We start from the raw sequence: 19,683 nt of genomic DNA on the forward strand, positions 1-19,683 counted from the left end.
TTATTCCTTTCTTCCCTTGGAAAATACCCTAAAGACAAATTTCCCCTTGGGGATAAATAAAGGGAACTTTTAAATTATAAATATTAATAGTATTACCTTCAAATTCACACCAGAACCGTAACGCCCTTTGAATTTTACGGAAGTTAATTCCTGACTCTGCTGTTTTCAATAGACATTAGCAATTAGATAAGACATTTGTCAATCGCGAAGTACTTTCCGCCAGATCTAACAAATTCAGCTACCCAATCAATGCTGGATAGGAGGAGGAAATGGGGGAGGGGGGGGGGGGTTCCGAAAGAGTCTCAACGACACATGGGATCAATGCCAGGCCCTTTGCATGGGAGGTCACTTTCTACTACAGAGTTGTCAAGTCCTTCTTTTCTTCGCTGGATTTTGTTTTTTTTTTTGTATGCATGCTTATTATGTATCTTGTAGTGTCGTCATTTTTAATTTTGGTGTTTTTAAACATTTTTATTTTTATTATGTAAAGCGCCGCAGAGCACGATTAACGTGGATGTTTAGGCGCTATATAAATTCATTATTTACTATTTACTATTCGTATGCTGTGTTTGTGTGTGTATGTATGTATGTGTGTGTGTATGTGTGTGTGTATATGTGTGTGTGTGTGTGTTTGCGTGCACGTGTGTTTGTTCTTAGCATAGGTGAGTGGTATTTTTGAATAAATTTGGTGTTTGGTGTTGCAAATCGTTGCGCTCTGAGTACTAGATAATGTGGAAACTGTGCGCAAAATTAACTAGCAAAACAAATGTGATTATTATTATTATTATCATTATTATTATTGTTGTTGTTATCATTATCAAGATTATTATCAGTATTATTATGATGGAAAGGGGGGGGGGGTCGAAGTGGTCGGTTAAGGCATTGCATTGTGATCCGGAAGGTCCCGAGTTCGAGCCTCGCTTCAGGCACTTTCGTTTGTTTTTTTTTTACTTGGGCAAGATTATTGACTCCCAATTTTCTCTCTTGGACAACATGGGTGATTGAAAGAATGCCTAGGCCACGGGATTAAATAAATTATACCGTAGCGGAAGGGCGTGGTTTAAAAAAAATATTATCATTCTTCTTCTTCTTCTTCTTCTTCTTCTTCTTCTTCTTCTTCTTCTTCTTCTTCTTCTTCTTCTTCTTCTTCTTCTTCTTCTTCTTCTTCTTCTTCTTCTTCTCTCTCTTCTTCTTCTTTCTTCTTCTCTTCTTCTTTCTTCTTCTTCTTTTTTCTCTTCTTCTTCTTCTTCCTTCTTCTTCTCTCTTCTTCTTCTTCTTCTTCTTCTTCTTCTTCTTCTTCTTCTTCTTCTTCTCTTCTTCTTCTTCTTCTTCTTCTTCTTCTTCTTCTTCTCTCTTTCTTCTTCTTCTTCTTCTTTCTTCTTCTTCTTCTTCTTCTTCTTCTTCTTCTCTTCTTCTTCTTCTTCTTTCTTCTCTTCTCTTCTTCTTCTTTCTTCTTCTTCTTCTCTTCTTCTCTCTTCTTCTTCTTCTCTCTTCTTCTTCTTCTTCTCTTCTTCTTCTTCTTCTTCTTCTTCTTCTTTCTTCTCTTCTTTCTTTTCTTCTTCTTCTTCTTCTTCTCTTCTTTTCCTTCTTCTTCTTCTTCTTCTTCTTCTTCTTCTTCTTCTTCTTCTTCTTCTTTCTTCTTCTTTCTTCTTCTTCTTCTTCTTCTTCTTCTTCTTCTCTCTTCTTCTTCTTCTTCTTCTTCTTCTTTCTTCTCTTCTTCTTCTTCTTCTCTTCTTCTTCTTCTTCTCTCTTCTTCTTCTTCTTCTTCTTCTTCTTCTTCTTCTCTTCTTCTTCTTCTTCTTCTTCTTCTTCTTCTTCTCTCTTCTTCTTTCTTCTCTTCTTCTTCTTCTTCTTCTTCTTTCTTCTTCTTCTTCTTCTTCTTCTTCTTCTTCTTCTCTTCTTCTTCTTCTTCTTCTTCTTCTTCTTTCTTCTTCTTCTTCTTCTTCTTCTTCTTCTTCTCTTCTTCTTCTTCTTCTTCTTCTTCTTCTTCTTCTTCTTCTTCTTCTTCTTCTTCTTCTTCTTCTTCTTCTTCTTCTTCTTCTCTTCTTCTTCTTCTTCTTCCTTTCTTTCTTCTTCTTCTTCTTCTTCTTCTTCTTCTTCTTCTTCTTCTTCTTCTTCTTCTCTTCTCTTCTTTCTTCTTCTTCTTCTTCTTCTTCTTCTTCTTTCTTCTTCTTCTTTCTTCTTCTTCTTCTTCTTCTTCTTCTTTTCTTCTTCTTCTTCTTCTTCTCTTCCTTCTTCTTTCTCTCTTCCTTCTTCTTCTTCTTTCTCTTCTCTCTTCTTTTCTTCTCTCTTCTTCTTCTTTCTTCTTCTTCTCTTTCTTCTTTCTTCTTCTTCTTCTTCTTTCTTCTTCTTTCTTCTTCTTCTTCTTCTTCTTCTTCTTCTTTCTTCTTTCTTCTTCTTCTTCTTCTTCTTCTTCTTCTTCTTCTTCTTCCTTCTTTCTTCTTCTTCTTCTTCTTCTTCTTCTTCTTTCTTCTCTTCTTCTTCTTCTTCTTCTTTCTTCTTCTTCTTCTTCTTCCTTCTTCTTCTTCTTCTTCTTCTTCTTCTTCTTCTTCTTCTTCTTCTTCTTCTTCTTCTTCTTCTTCTTCTTCTTCTTCTTCTTCTTCTTCTTCTTCTTCTTCTTCTTCTTCTTCTTCTTCTTCTTCTTCTTCTTCTTCTTCTTCTTCTTCTTCTTCTTTTCTTCTCTTCTTCTTCTTCTTCTTCTTTCTTCTTCTTCTTCTTCTTCTTCTTCTTTTCTTCTTCTTCTTCTTCTTCTTCTTCTTCTTCTTCTTCTTCTTCTTCTTCTTCTTCTTCTTTCTTCTTCTTCTTCTTCTTCTTCTTCTTTCTTCTTCTCTTCTTCTTCTTCTTCTTCTTCTTTCTTCTTCTTCTTCTTCTTTTCTTCTTCTTCTTCTTCTTCTTCTTCTTCTTTTTTTCTTCTTTTCTTCTTCTTCTTCTTCTTCTTCTTCTTCTTCTTCTTCTTCTTCTTCTTCTTTTCTTCTTTTCTTCTTCTTCTCTTCTTTCTTCTTCTTCTTCTTCTTCTTCTTCTTCTTCTTCTTTCTTCTTCTTCTTCTTCTTCTTCTTCTCTTCTTCTTCTTCTTCTTCTTCTTCTTCTTCTTCTTCTTCTTCTTCTTCCTTCTTCTTCTTCTTCTTCTTCTTCTTCTTCTTCTTCTTCTTCTTCTTCTTCTTCTTCTTCTTCTTTTTTCTCTTCTTCTTCTTCTTCTTCTTCTTCTTCTTCTTCTTCTTCTTCTTCTTCTTCTTCTTCTTCTTCTTCTTCTTCTTCTTCTTCTCCTTCTTCCTCCAATTCCTCTTTTCCTCCTCTTCCTCTTTTCCTCTTTTGGAGACGTTTATAGATATCACGAAATTGACGTCACTCTGATATTTTGTTGTTGTTGTTGTTGTTATTGTTTTTTTTTTTTTTTTTTTTTTTTTTTTGTTTTTTTTGACAGCCATTTTAATGATTAGTTTCAAAAAAATTCTATCAACCAGATTATAGATAGTATGCAGATGACGTCACTCAGGCCTTTGTTATTGTTTTTGCCATCCGCGTTTGTGAGTTGTTCTCACTAAACTGTATTAACCAGACTATAAAAGTTCATGGTTACACATGGTTTGTGTGTTGGTCCGTTATACTTCCGGATGGCAATGTTGTGAACTCCTTGGCCAAGCGCATACTATCTATAAGCATTCAACGTTACACATAGTTTTGTGTATTTCCACGTCACATCCTGCTGGTGGGTGTTGTGAGTATTTTCCCTAAATTCATTGTACGATATGTTTAATTAATTACATTAATGCGGTTTCTATAGGTGACAAAAGCTAACATTTTATATGTCTGATCATGTCTATATAATTAATAAAACAAAACCCCGCAGCATTTGGATTCTGGCATTTAAAACGCCAAATTGGCAACCCTGAAAGCACCCGATAAATAAATTAATGTGTCTTCCTCCCATTCTTTATCTTAACCCTCTTCCGCACTAGGACAGGACTGTCCTGGGACAGTCCTGTCCCAAATCTGTAACATATAGAATTTAGAGGAATCTTCCGCACCTATTGGGACGGGACAAAACAGTCCCGTTGTGTCCCAAGCCGTTGTGAAATGCTACAAAATCAACGGGACAGGACTGTCCCAGTCCCGTGATCATATCGTTTGTGATAGTAGAAAAATATAGCAGACTTCCGCACTAGGACAAAAAAGTCCCAGACTTGGCGGCGCCGTGTCAAAATTGAAATGCCTGTCTTTATTTTCTGCATCCCTACTACTACTGCTACTACTACTACTACTACTACTACTACTACTACTACTACTACTACTACTACTACTACTACTACTACTACTACTACTACTACTACTACTACTGTTGATTCTGCTGCTGCTAATGCCACTAATATATTGATACCTACATCCCTTACAATTTGTATTTATTTCCAATTCCATTGTATTTATTTTCCAACAATAGTCCACACTTTATTTTAGTTCACTTTCTATACTGTATTACACAGTTCCTACCCGCCTCCCCTCTTTTAACATAATTAAGTACGCACCTTTTATAAATTTATATTGCTCTGTTTTAATTCGCGCTTCCTCACAAAGTAGCGTACAATTTCCTGCCCATCAATGTTTTTGTTTATGCATCTTAACAACGCCACTACCACATTATCTCATTCGCCTGTAGTTTTTAATTCATCATGTGTTGTTGATGAAGGGGAAACCCGAAACGTCCATTTTATCTGTTTTCGTATAGTAAACTGAAGCTTACATTCAATTTCACAGTTATGATTTATTTATTTATTTCAATTCTGAATGTAAAAAAGCAAGAACAATTCAAAAAATAATTCTATGTGATGAAACCACGTAAAGAAGGCATAGCAACATAAACATTTTCGGCAATTTAAAAACGTATGTTTATAAATATAATTTAAGAAGTGTCACACTTTGTGACACAGCAGTAACGTGTCTAAAACCGGTCGCACATCTATTCGGTACCTTGTGGGATCAATTATCTTTATCGTTATTTATTTCGGGAATTTTCAATGAAAATATTTTTAAGTAAGTCCTTCTGAGCCACTTGGACTCATTGTAAGACAAATTAACTCCTTTAGAGCCTTGTAGCCAATGGTACAGGAGTTATCCCGGTTTCAATAGCGTGAAGCGGACAATTAACGTATTTGTTTGAAAACCTTTGAACAGGACGCTAGTCTATCGCAGATTACTATCCCAGCTTGACAGGTACCCTTTTACACCTGAATGGAGTGAGTGATTGGAGTAATTTTTCTTGCTCTAGAAAGTACAAATTGGCTTTGGTCGGAATCGAACACAGAACCTCTGAGTGCAGAGTACAACGCGCTAACCATGGGCCATCTTGCCTCCTAAGCTTATAAATCCGGAACTTATCCATGTTGTTGTAGCGTTAAGCAGACAGATAACAGTTTAAAATTTTAAAAAATAAGATTCCCTTTTTCATCCCATAGGGGAAATTTTTCTCGAGGGTCTATTCCAAGGAAGACTGGAATAACCCAGGCGTCAGCCGCAATGCAGCGCCGCAAATTGAGCTAGGCGAGGTATAACCCAGGCGTTAGTCGCAGTGCAGCGCCGCAAATTGAGCTAGGCGAGGTGACTTACTCAAGGCAACACAGCGCATCAGCGGGTGATCGAACTGATGCCTTTCGGGAACGAAGCAAAGACCGTAACACCGAGCTATGCTGACTTTCTATTATCCTCTTGAATGATACTAGTCCGTCAAAGATTACTTTCATCAGCGAACCGGTACTCATTTGCACCTGGGTAAAATGAGGTGATTCCAAGAAAGTCATTTTAAGATAAGATCGGAGATCACCATAGAGTCTACGGAATTGACCCTTGAGCAATCTTTGGGTCATTAAAGGATGCACCCAATATTGTTTTCTCTTTCAATTTGTCTTTTTTTTCCACGTAGTAAAGCACAGAAATATGCAACCCTATTTCATCCATTACTAGTAGTAGTAGTAGTAGTAGTAGTAAGTAGTAGTATAGTAGTAGTAGTGTAGTAGTAGTAGTAGTAGTAGTAGTAGTAGTAGAAGTAGTAGTAGTAGTTAGTAGTAGTAGTAGTAGTAGTAGTAGTAGTAGTAGTAGAAGTAGTGGTAGAAGAGGTGGTAGTTGTAGTGGTGGTAGTAGTAGTAGTAGTAGGAGTAGTAGTAGTAGTAGTAGTAGTAGTAGTAGTAGTAGTAGTAGTAGTAGTAGTAGTAGTAGTAGTAGTAATATTACTCTTGCTATAAGAATATTTCATGATTATATAAATCTTATGTAAACAAATCCCATTGTACAGGGTAAAAAATCATTATCGTCATGTCGTATCTTATGTTGATTCATAAAATGTGAATTATTAGAGTTGTACCAAGGACTTATTTTTTAACTTATTAATTTATAATTCAAACTATTAAATAACTAATCTATTAATTAGAAGATTTTACATTATTATTATCACCATTATAATTATTATTATTATTATTATTATATTATTATTATTATTATTATTATTATTATTATTATTATTATTATTATTATTATTATTATTATTATTATTATTATTATTATTATTATATTATTATTATTATTATTATTATTATTATTATTATTATTATTATTATTATTATTATTATTACTATCATTATTTGCCTTGCTTTATTATTGATTTTATTTACTTGATTTGTTGATGAAAATATTATATTCTTGTATGAGTTATATTGACAATTGCCTACAAATAAACTTTTGAATCTTGTAAAAAAAAAAAAAATAATGCTTTCGCGCAGGTGTGTCCCGGGACAGTCCTGTCCTAGTGCGGAACCCCTTTTGAATAGAAGTTTTCTCCAGCGGGACAGGACAAATTTGTCCTGGGACAGTTTTGTCCTAGTGCGGAAGGAGTCTTAGGATTTAAAAATAACATTGCGCACACATCTAAGCACCCAGATGTACGGAATGACCCCCGTGACCTACTTATAATCTCCCTTTTGCCCGGGATGTATTATCTCCTCTGCTTTGAGTTGACGCCCGCCAGGTGGCAGGGATTACTCACTAGATTACACGGCGTATGCACTATGTAAGCCCGTGCTCACTCATCACGAGTTGGCTGTTGTTGACTGAGCCGCAGCTTGTATCCTTCGTTTCTCATGACATAGTCTTATGTTGACCAAAAACATACGTCAAAATTAATAGAAGGCGACAAACACCAAAAGAAAACTGGTCTTGATTTTGTATTCAATAGATAGTATGCGCTTGGCTAAGAAGCTCACAACATTGCCATCCGGAAGTATAACGGACCAACACACAAAACTATGTGTAACCGTGAACTTTTATAGTCGTGATAATACAGGTAAGTGAGAATTACTCATAAACGTGGATGGCAAAAATTAATAAATAAGACCGGGGTAACATCATCCTCGTACTATTGTTCAACCAATGAGATCATAATATGCTTCCTTGAGAATTATAAACGGCAACCGTAGCCTTCGTGAACTGAAACTGATCGTTACCATGGTAAACTAATGACCTGACAATGACCAAAAAATGACGTCAAAAGACAAGTCTTTGGCCACAAAAGAAAACAAATCGTGAGTTGTATTCAATAAGTCAACCAATCGAATCACTTGTTTCCTTGCGCTTTACTAACGACACCTCACAAGACCGTGCAGAAATCTAAAAATACACGTCAAACTATAGATAGAATGCGCTTGGCCAAGGAGTTCACAACATTGCCATCCGGAAGTATAACAGACCAACACACAAACTTTGTGTGACCATGAACGTTTATAGTCTGGTTAATACAGTTTAGTGAGAACAACTCACAAACGCGGATGGCAAAAACAATAACAAAGACTTGAGTGACGTCATCTTCGAACTATCTATAAGATAACGATGGCTACGCACTGACTCTGACCAAAAAAAAATTATCCTTTAAATACATAAATACAAGACGACGATCATCACCAAAGAAAGCGAATCGTGAGTTATATATATCGTGTCCCTCGTAAACTCATACCCTGACACGGCAACAAATCACGTCAAAAATCAAGTCTTTGGCCACAGAAGAAAGGAAAAAATCGTGAGTTGTATTCAACACTTCAACCAATGGGATCAGTTGTTTCCTTGACCACTACTCTACCGTTGTTTTTAAAATCACAGTAGAGATAGTATGCGTTTGGCCTAGAAACTCATAACATTGCCATCCGGAAGTATAACGGACCAACACACAAAACTGTGTGTATCCATGAACGTTTATAGTGTGGTTGGTACAGTTTCGTGAGAATCACTCACAAACGCGGATGGCAAAATACAATAACAAAGGCTTGAGTGACGTCATCTTCGAACTATCTATATGCAAAATACTGTGTTCTTTATTAAAACGACAGTACAAAAGAAAACTTACTTCGCGGTCCACAAACCTAAAAATGATGTCAAAATATGGGTCTAAGAGGGTTTTAGTGTCAGGCTATACGTTAATGATGGCTACGGTTATATTCAATACTTCATCCAATGTCATTATTTGTTTCCATCAACCAACGTGCAATTATATTTGTAGGGCTGATGATCTCACGGGCTCATTCTTGTAAAAAAAAAAAAATTTTAAATGACGCAACATATTGTCCATTACAACAATGTTAAACTAGGCCCATAAATGGGATCTGATGCCAGACCTGCACATATACCGGTCACCATGGGGCACTAACAACGACAACTCACTAGGCTGTGCTCTAACCTAAAATAAATAGCATCACAGGTCTTCGTGTCAGGCTATAAGTTAACGAAGGCTACGACTGATCTATCTGACAAAAAAAGTCCACCCAATACAGTTATTGTCATACCGTTATACATAAATAATCATAAAATTGATATGAAATTTAATTTTTTTTTCAGCCTATTATTATTCTAAATGATCACACAGCTTGGATGGTGTCCCTTACAAGATAGACGGAAAGAACAACGACTAACTCTCATGTTCATAATTGGATTCAGTAGTCTGATGTCACGCCGCCCGGCAACGGCGGCCACCTTGGTTCTAAACAAAGAAAACCACTACTTTTTATTCTTCATGCTGGCTAGAACTTTTCATATGCTTTGTGATCAGAATGTGTAAAAGTCAAAACATGATCAAATTTATGTTTTTTTCTCCTCTGGATACGCTTTTATGCTCGCCGGAGAAATATTTCATGCGGGCGTCCGCCATTGTTCCGATAGTTTAGAGCCAGTGTTACTAAGTTACCATGCGTCATTAGGAAGGAAGTGACATTACGACTGTTGAAGAGTAGTACAAATAAAATGACGGACATCTTACCAGAACAACTAGACCTACAACGAAATTCACGCATTCAAAGAAAACCCACTCAAAACACTAACCATCAATCTACAAACTCAAACATCATCAAATATTCATTGGCATCCCGCACTGTCAAAGACTGGAACGCTCTTCCCGAATCATGTGTGAACACAACATAATATTTATAAACATTTAAACGAAGATTATCAAATTTCTTCAGCCTAAACACCAATGAATGGCTGTCACTCTCAACAACTCTCTCCCCCCTCGAATACAATATTTCAGAATTGAGTCGATTTCGAGTAACATTCAGATTCAGATTAAGGGTCTTTAAAAAAAAACAAAAAACAAAACAAACAAAATAAAAAAAAGCCCAAACAAACAAACAAACAAACAAACAAACAAACAAACAAAGACTGCGAAGACCAAAGTGTTAGCCGCAGAGAAGCGCAGCAAACTGAGTAATATTGTGTTCTTAACTTCTTTATCAAAGATAAAAAAAAGGATGATCCAACAGCGGGCTTGAACCCGGGTCTCATGGATGGAAGTGCAATACCAATGCTTTATCCATTAGGTCAACATTGTCCACTGATGTTAGTGCTGTGAGGAGACAGAGACAGAGACGAGTTGGATGCATTGAAAGGGTTCTCGAATAACATTAGAGCGCTAGAGTAGCGTCCCTTATTGTGTGTGGTGAAGAAGAGACAAGTGGAGGAAGAAGGCACCGAGACATTCTCCCTGTGGGGTTTGGGAATGAGCTGGGAGGTGGTGGAATAATTTGGTGGAGAATGTAGTTCAGAAAATGAGGGAAAAGTGTAGAATGATGAAGTGGTAGTGGTGTAGGGGGAGGATGAGGACGATGATTAGAAGGAAGGGGAGGAGGAAGAGGAGAAGGACGATGATTAGGAAGAGAAGGAGGAGGATGAAGAGGAGGAGGACGATGATTAGGAGGAGGAGGAGGATGAGGGGGGAGGAGGAAGAGGAAGAGGAGGATGAGGAGGAAGAGGAGGAGGGAGACGACGAAGATTAGGAGGAGGAGGAGGAGGAAGAAGAGGAGAAGGAGGAGGACGATGATTAGGAGGAGGAGAGGGGATAAGGAATTGTAACTTTGAGTTTTGTGCAATGTAAGAAATCATTATGCCATGAAAGGGTTAAATGACTTGACTAGATATCACTCTCTTTGTAACTGCTTAAAACAAATTAAATCTGGTCGTAAAAGAGTTTATCAATTTCATTGACTTTGTAGCTATAAACATTAATTAAACCTAGCTATGCAAGCGTTTAATGATTTCACTATATATCAGTTAGTCTCTTTGTAGCTGCTTGAAACAAATTAGATCTGGTCGTAAAAGAGTATATTAATGTTATTACCCTTGTCGCTATTTAGCATAATTTATTAAATCTCGCTGTGAAAGGGCTAAACTGACTCAACTCACAATCACTTACTGTTTAGAGATAGATCGAAGTTGACGTCACTCGTGTCTTTGTTACTGTTTTTTTTTTTTTTTTTTTTGTTGCCATCCGCGTTTATGAGCAATTCTCACTAAACTGTATTAATCAGACTATAAAAGTTTAAGGTTACACATAGTTTTGTGTGTTGGTCAGCTATACTTCCGGGTGGCAATGTTGTGAGCTTCTAAGCTAAGCGCCTACTATCTGTTTGTAGCTACTTGAAAGTGATTAAATCATGACAAGGAAGGTGTTAATAAACTTTACTTGAAATCACAAACTCACTTTACAGCTATTTATCAATACGCTTCAACAGTCGTAACGTCACTTCTCTCGTAATGACGCATGGTAACTTAGTAACTGGCTCTAAACTATCGGAACAATGGCGGACGCCCTTATGAAATATTTCTCCGACGAGCATAAAAGCGTATTCAGAGGGAAAAAACATTATAAATCTGATCATGTTTTGATTTTTACACATTCTGATCACAAGACATATGAAAAGTTCTAGCCAGCGTGAAGAATAAAAAGTACCGATTTTCTTTGTTTATAAACCACGATGGCTGCCGCTGCTGAGCGACGTGACATCAGTCTATTGAATCAAATTGTTACCGCCTTGAAACGGTTAATTGACTTTACTCAAAAATCACTTTATGTCTCCGGAACTACTTGAACGTAATCACATCTTGACGTGAAAGGGTTAACGGACTTCTCTCGAAAAATTACTCATTGTCTTCTTGCTTGTCACAATGCAGGGGTTGATATGAAATTAACAGGGCCAGACGGCGAGTGCAGCCAAGCATTCACAATTGAGGTCTAACAATGTTAATCACTCGAGTTGCCATAACATTACACACTTACACATGTATAGATAGAATGCTCTTGGCCAAGGAGTTCACAACATTGCCATCCGGAAGTATAACGGACCAACACACAAACTCTGTGTAACCATGAACTTTTATAGTCTGGTTAATACAGTTTAGTGAGAACAACTCACAAACGCGGATGGCAAAAACAATAACAAAGGCCTGAGTGACGTCATCTGAATACTATCTATACAAACACACACATTCTCTCTACATTTACCCCCACCCATCTCTCTCTCCCTCTTTTTTATCTATCTATCTATCGATCTATCTATCTATCTATCTATCTATCTATCTATCTATCTATCTATCTATCTATCTATCTATCTATCTATCTATCTATCTATCTATCTATCTATCTATCTATCTATCTATCTATCTATTATCTATCTATCTATTATCTATCTATCTATCTATCTATCAAACACATCCGCACACACAAACACACACAAAAAAAGATACCAACTCCCCCCCCCCCCCAAAAAAAAAAAAAAAAAAAAAAAAAGGAAAATAAAAAACCCCGAAAAAAAAATACAGACCCCTAAAATGCCAAAATATGTGTGTCGCAATATATTGTCAAGATTAGATAGAATGGGAACATGTTGATAGTCCAAAGTCCAATTTCTCGTATTTAAAAAGATGTAAAAAAAGCGAAGAAAAATATTCCAAGAAAAACAAAATAAAATTCAATTCAATTTAAGGCAAACACAAACAAATGAAAAGAAAAACAATTGAAAAACGAAAAACAAAACCCCTAAAACAGTAATGATGTCAAATATAACTAGAATATTGTGCGCTTGGCTAAGAAACTCACAACATTGCCATCCGGAAATATAACGGACCAGCACACTAAAAGTCTGGCACCAAGAGAATATAACAGAAATGAGTTCTCAAAGTGTGGATGAAAGTGTCGTGGGTTAAGATGTAAGCGTGCCTTGAATAGGAAGGGTGGGAAGGGGGGGGGGGGGGCGGGGAGAGTAGGGAGAAACGTAGGGGGGGGGGGGGGGGGGGGGGGGGGGGGGGGTTATCAGGTACGAGGCGCATTCCGTATTCCGATGGAATGAAAACAGAGAATGTTGATGTATGGAGCTGGATACGTCTATCTCCCTCCCTCTCTCACTATCTCTCTGTCTCCCTCTCTCTCTCTCTTCCTCTCTCTCTCTCCATCTCACTCTCTCTCTCTCTCTCTCTCTCTCTCTCTCTCTCTCTCTCTCTCCCTCTGTGACCTGCCGAGTCAATAAGGTACTTTGTCGGGATGATTAAGATGAAGAAAATGGAGTTGAAACCTGGAATGATAAGAATTGGGAAGGTACTATTTGTGACCCGTCGTCTCGAAACGGTATTATGTTGGGATGAATAGGACCTCAAAAAAGTGAATTCAGAAATAAAATAATTAGAAATTCGAACTCCGAGTGTTTTGCAATGCAAGAATTAGTATTTATTCCGCCCCTCCCATTGGAAAACCCTATCATTTCTTAGTAAATACGTAATCGTTGAAAAATGCTTTGAAAAAAATTTTTCAACGATTGCCGAATATTTTCACGTATTTTATTGGTGTGAAATTTTAGGTGTAAAAGGCAGCTGATTGGTAATTATAAATAATCTTATGGTGCGCATGAATACAAATCGAACGTTTTATTTTTTGGAGTCAAATTGTCATTCAAGCAGATGGAGAAAATACAAATTATGGTGAATCGAAGTACAACTAGATATCATACAATTTGGTCACGGAATATCGAATATATCTTACATGGAGGGGTGGAATAAACGTATTCTTTCATTTCTTTGTATTTATTAAACTCGTTATATTTTTATCGTGCAATAATAACACATACTCGTAAGCTCGTAGTGTCATTAGGCACGATAAAAATAACTATTTCAATTAATACAAAGAAATGAAAGAATCGTATATTATTCTATTCAATAACGAGGAGACACAAACTCCAAGTCTGGTTTATGGTCGTTAAATATCAATTTATAAAACTAACATAAGCTGAAATTTCACATTTAACCCTTTCCTTACCAGCCATTTTCAGAATATTCCCCAAAATTTCACACCCATCCAACATAAAAAATAGAATTTTCTTACTCATACAGAAAAGCAACAAATACATTCTATGCATAATATTGATCAGCAAAGTGAACTCTACAACACAGTGTCACGTATTTATAGCTATAATAAAACATAAGATTTAAATTGTGAAAAGATTGTAAAAGAAATCTGAATGATAAAAGTACTGGTTGGATTGTAACGAATGTGACGATTTTCCTGTGGTTGGTAAGGAGAGGGTTAAATGTATGCTCATTATAATTTTAAAGTTCCTTTTTCGCACCTGGTTTAGCCCGAAACCATACCGTTTTGAACGACGGGTCACAGTTTTGCAAGGCGCTCGACTGACTGGCTATCAATCCGTTATTGGTGCTATGCGATAATCCATAAAGCTCATCCGCCAGCCGGATATGATGTGATAACATACAACACTATGATATTTCGATTTGTATTCATGCGCACCATAAGATCATGCAACCCCTTTGTTGGCCTCTCTCCACTGGTTGCCCATTGAAAAGCGCACATATTACAAAGCAGCGTGTCTTGTTTATAAGTGTTTGGCCTGTATAGCACCGGCATATCTCACAGATCACGTGGTCATGTGTAAATTTGAAAATTACACTTTAAGATCATGTAATGACCAAACGAAAATTTCGGAAAAAAGATCAAGAACAAAATTTGGTGATAGATCGTTTGCTTGTTTCGGCCCCAAGATTTGGAATGAACTACCACGTGGTCTGAGGGAGTGCAAGTCTTTACTACTTTTAAAAAGAATCTCAAGACACATTTTTACTGTATTTGTTTTTCTTGACTCTATATGAATCCTTGATTTGGCTATGAATTGTTATTGTTGTTATTATTTTATTTTTTTATTTTTTCACTTAAAATTGATATTTATATTGTAAAGTGCCCAGAGCTTGTGTTTTACACGAGAATGAGCGCTATATAAATGTGTATTATTATTATTATTATTATTATGTGCAACCTTGACTGTTTATTGTCTGATTAATAGAAATTTCGTGAGAACAACTCATAAAAATGGCTGGCTAAAAACGATAACAAAGAGCTTAGTAACGTCAATTTCGTTCTATCTATAATGAGTGCAAGCGAGCAGAATTGAGTTGAGCAGCGAGCACTGAACGATCGCATACCGTTCGCTGCTTCTAGCTAAGTTTTAACTCTATGATGCAAGTGAGCGGTGACGGGCAGCGAGAAATGAAAGTGAAGGAAAGAGAGAGTGAGAGGGTGAGAGGTGGACAGAAAATGACAGTGCTTGTGAGTGGCAGTGGAGAGTGGAGAGAGGGAGAGGAAAAAAAAAATTACGACAGAGCCCCGAGGCAGAGAAGCTGACGGGAAGATAAAAAGTAGATAATGTTGATATAATAACAATATAAAATGAAAGTAGCTAAGGGGGGAAAGAAAAAAATAGACGAAAAATAAATTGTTAAAAAGAAGCGAAAATCGAAACAAAACATAAAAGGTGCGGAACTGGACTCGGTAGGTAATCGCTATTTTCGTCAGACACACAGAGTCGCCTCGCTTGTGTGTTCTTGTTTACATTCGTGGCTGGATTACTTTCATGGAATTTGTGAAAACTGGTATTTAATTGTTGCTTATTATAACAAAGTGTATGCTTCTTGTATGGATAATATTCGTTAACAAACAGAGTTACTTGCACTTACTCTTTAAAAAAGGGCCTTTGTTCGGTATTTGTTTTGTTTTTTTTTTTTTTGTTTTTTTTTTTCACGACGGATAATAATATTTCCTGGTTGTATCCTTGACGAATTGTGGAAGGAATGTAAACATTTGTTTATGTTTTTTTTTTTCGTTGTGTGATCTGTGAATTCAGAATATACATTAAAGGGGTTTGTTTTGAGAAACGGGCTATTTCGTAAGGATTGCGTTTAACGTGGCAGAAATTCCAAGTGCGCCTGTAAATTACATTACAAACAGTTAACTAATACCTGTTTTCAGTGGACTTGTAATAAAGCCATATCTATAAATTGTAAGCCCACAATAATAATAATAATAATAATAATAAGGGTTTATATTTTGATAGGATGGATTTAACGCCCCGGAAATGGAGTGCACATTTAGCCCACTGTTTGTATTGTAATTGGCGGACGCATTTGGGTTTTATCTTTAAATCTGAGCGTTTATATAGTGCAATATCCACTAAATGTGCTCAAAGCGCTTTAAAAGGGTCCATGACCAACACGTAACATGTCGAACGAGACATGATGCCTGTTAGGCGATATTGCAATTTTTTTACGACAGAGACAACGCTGTTAACGGCCAGGTACACATTTTACACCTGAGTACGGTGAGAGATTGAGAGTAAAGAGCCTTTTCCAAGGACTCAACTATGCGCCGAGCGAGGCTTGAACCCAGAACCTTCCGATTCGAAAGCGAGTGTCATACCACAAGACCACATACACGCACAATTTACAATAATGTTATTAATAATTAGAGATGAATTATATTAGGGTACTAGAAACCGAGGACTCTGAAGAGTAATGTCCAAAAATTAATATATTATAATAGATTCCAAAAACATATACTAATCAAGGAACTTTTCGGGCTCAAACCCCGTCTTATGGCAGCAAAAAAAATAAAAGAAAAAGAAAAAAAAGACCAAAAAAAAAAAAAAAAAAAAAAAAAAAACCAACAAAAAAAACCCCCTGTTAAAACGACAATATACGTCAGCGTGAAGTAATGTTTTAACTGTCTTTGTTGTTGGCTAAACAAGGGCTTTGAGCCCGAAACGTTCCGTGTTTAGTATTTTTGTTCTTATTCTGAGCTGTGATATTAAAATGCATGTGTAACCAATCGTCACAAAGCTGTGTGTTATGACTGAGTACCGGAAACTGGACATTGAGTTTAAAGACTGAATTAAATGTTTATATTGTAATGGGTCTCCGTGCACATAATACAGGATGTTTACTCTCTCCTTTCCGACCATTTTCAGTATTTTCCCAAAATGGCAGGTTCCCTGCAGAAAAATTGAATGTTTAAACTCAAACAATCTCGCTACAAAGCAACTTTATGTTCTTATTAATTATTCAAAGTTTGTGATGTACAAAATAAATCTGAAAAAGAAAAAAATGTATATTGTGACGATTTTGATATAGGTGGTAAGGAAAGGGTTGAACAAAGAAAATTGTTGGACGATAAATTGATAAAGCTTGGTAATTAATGAATCAACGCAGTGGAATATAATATAAGCTATCAAACAATAGGAAATTGTCTAAAGTTTGGTTCTGTTAAGCATGCCAGTCTAATTGAGCCGCTGTTTTCAAATAATGACCCCAACATTCAAGGTATCGCTAGTTTGTTATTTATTTACCTAAATATTTATGCTCAGATCGTATTTATTGTTTTTACGTTCACATTTGAAAATATTTTTTTTGTTGAATATGGCGTTATCAGAATCAAAGAATAGCTACTTTTAATGACTGAGCAGCTGTTGTGTAATTAAAAAGTGAAATTAACACCAAACGAAACGTTAGAGGATTTCGCATTCTTTGATATGTTTTACATAATATTATAATATGTCGGTAAGTTATCAAGTTTTGCAATCCTACAGTTTCTTATCAAGACTACTGTATTTGCAGGTCTGATAACCGAACGCAATTATGGTTCTGATTTAACATGGTTGTCATGGACAACATTTGCGTTGGTTTGAGAGTATTTCCATTACAAGAATGAAACCACATATGAATTTGAGTTATGAGACCTGCAAATAAAGAATTAGTCAAACTAAGCAATTAAGGAGCATATACCGGTGTAAGGTAAAGAACTGAACAAGTGTGTATGAAAGGTGCCAGACAAAGCAAGAAAGAAAAATACAAAAAAAAATATAAATAAATAAAAAAAAAAAAATAAAAAAATAAAAAAAAAATAAAAAAAAACATCCCAAAAAATTAGTCAGCCTCGACTGGGGATCGAACCTCATACCTTCTGGTTATCAAAAGGTCTGAGGTTCGATCCCCAGTCTACGTCAACTGGTTTTATAGGATTTTTTTCTTGTATTTTTCTTTCTTGCTTTTTCTGGTACCTTTCATTCACACTTGTTCAGGTCTTTAATAAGTAGCCATCGGATTAAACGCATTTATTGAGGAGAGTGACTGCAATTTATAAAAGCGTCAGACACTTATAAAAAATAAACAATTCTGATAATTTTTACATTTTAACTAGATGATATCATTTTATATAGATCTAGTTCTAATGATAAAAAACCCAGATTAAAGCGTTCGGTCACAGACGGTATTCGTATTATGTTGAGATGAATTGGACCCCGAGAAGTGGATTGAACTTATAAGAAATACAAATTTATAAATGTTTGCAATATAAGAAATTGTTTTTATCTTGTCCTTCTTCCTTTTAATTCTGTAACTTCAATTTTGAAGACTCCACAGACTACAGTATTTTTCTTTCTTTGGAGATGTGAGTCGATTCCGCCGTCTCAATGCCGATGGTATGATCGAGTACAAGTGGGCATCCACTCTTGAGTAGGGAACCATAAACTTGGATGGCTTCCTCTTATTTTGTTGAATATCACTAAAGGGGTAATTTTACTTTGTTGTTTAGGTCGTTGTAAATGTTGTGATTTTGTCACGCATTTTTCCCCGGTTGTAGATCTAGTGGTGTAATATCTAAATCAGTTTTGTGTTGTATTCTGTTGATTTCCTGGATTTTTGATTTGTATCGAGGGTCCCAGACGAACTGCTGTATTCAAGTGTAGGTGTAATGAAGGCTTTGTAGTACTTTAATTTTATATTTATTCTTGCTGTCGTATACATTTCTTCTGAGGAAACCTGAAGTAGAGTTTTTTTGTTTTTTTTTTTTGCATATGCTTGTTACACCACCTTTCCAATTTAGTTTGTTAGTTATTGTTGCTCCAAGATATTTCGCCTTACTTAGTAACTGTGGTGTTATGTATTGTGTGTGTTGAATATGTAATTTTCCTGTTGTTTGTAAATTTTAGTACATCTGACGATGGAATTCCTTATTGTTTTCTATTTCCCAGCACTGTAAGATATCTAGAATAACTTGAAGAATGTATGTGTCACGTTTAGTTCTTATTGTACGATATAGAAGGCTATCATCCGTAAACAATCTTAGTTCGATTCCTGGTGTAAGTCTTTCTGTCATTAATGCAGATAAAGAATAGGAGGTGGCCGAGAACTGGACCCTGAGGAACACCAAACATCACTTGGGCTGACTGTGATGACACACCATCCACGACAACTACTTGTCTTTGATTGGTCAAGAAGGACATAATCCAATGGAATGTTTTGTTTTGTACTCCGTTACTCCATAATTCCAGTGCCAATGACTCATGGTGTACTTTGTCGAAAGCTTTGTTAAAGTCTAACAAAATGGCATCAGTTTGTAATTTATTTATTCATGTTTTCTGTTGTGGTCAACTGTGTTTCATATGACATTTTCCCACTAAAACCATGTGATTCTATTAACATTCCATTAGCCTCTATACGATTCATGATGTTAGAAAATATGACATGTTCCAGTATTTTATTCCTGATTGATATCATAGTTACTGGACTATACGTCTCTGCTTTAATTTTTTCTTCCGTATTGTAAATCGGTTCTATTTTTCTTTTTGTTTTTACCCCCAATTGCCAGGTATTTTTCATTGGCTACGTGATGTCTGGAGAATGTACAGCAGTATTTCATTCATTTTTCTCTCTCTCTGATGCTTTATGTCCTATTTTGTTTTAGCATGTCCAAATTGCCTTTGCCAGATGAAATATACATGCCATTCTTTATGATTGTTGGATTGGAGAAAACTGAAACAAACTAGTCATTCAAAATATTGGCCTTAATTTTTGGGTCGGATTGGAATGTTTTGTTGTTGTCTTTGAGTGAATCGATTCCACTTTTGTCTCTATTTTATTTTGATATACGACCAGAGTTTTTAATTTTTTTTTAATGGCTGTTGCTCTCATCATTTAACATTTATTTAACATACTTCCTGTGCGCTTTGTCGCATTCTCTTTGAGTTTCCGCTTTGATTTTTTGAAGTCGTCTT

This window comes from Berghia stephanieae, chromosome 9 (genome assembly GCF_034508935.2).
Source record: "Berghia stephanieae isolate SIO BIC M18660-M18661 chromosome 9, UCSD_Bste_1.3, whole genome shotgun sequence".
NCBI classification, from domain to species: domain Eukaryota; kingdom Metazoa; phylum Mollusca; class Gastropoda; order Nudibranchia; family Aeolidiidae; genus Berghia; species Berghia stephanieae.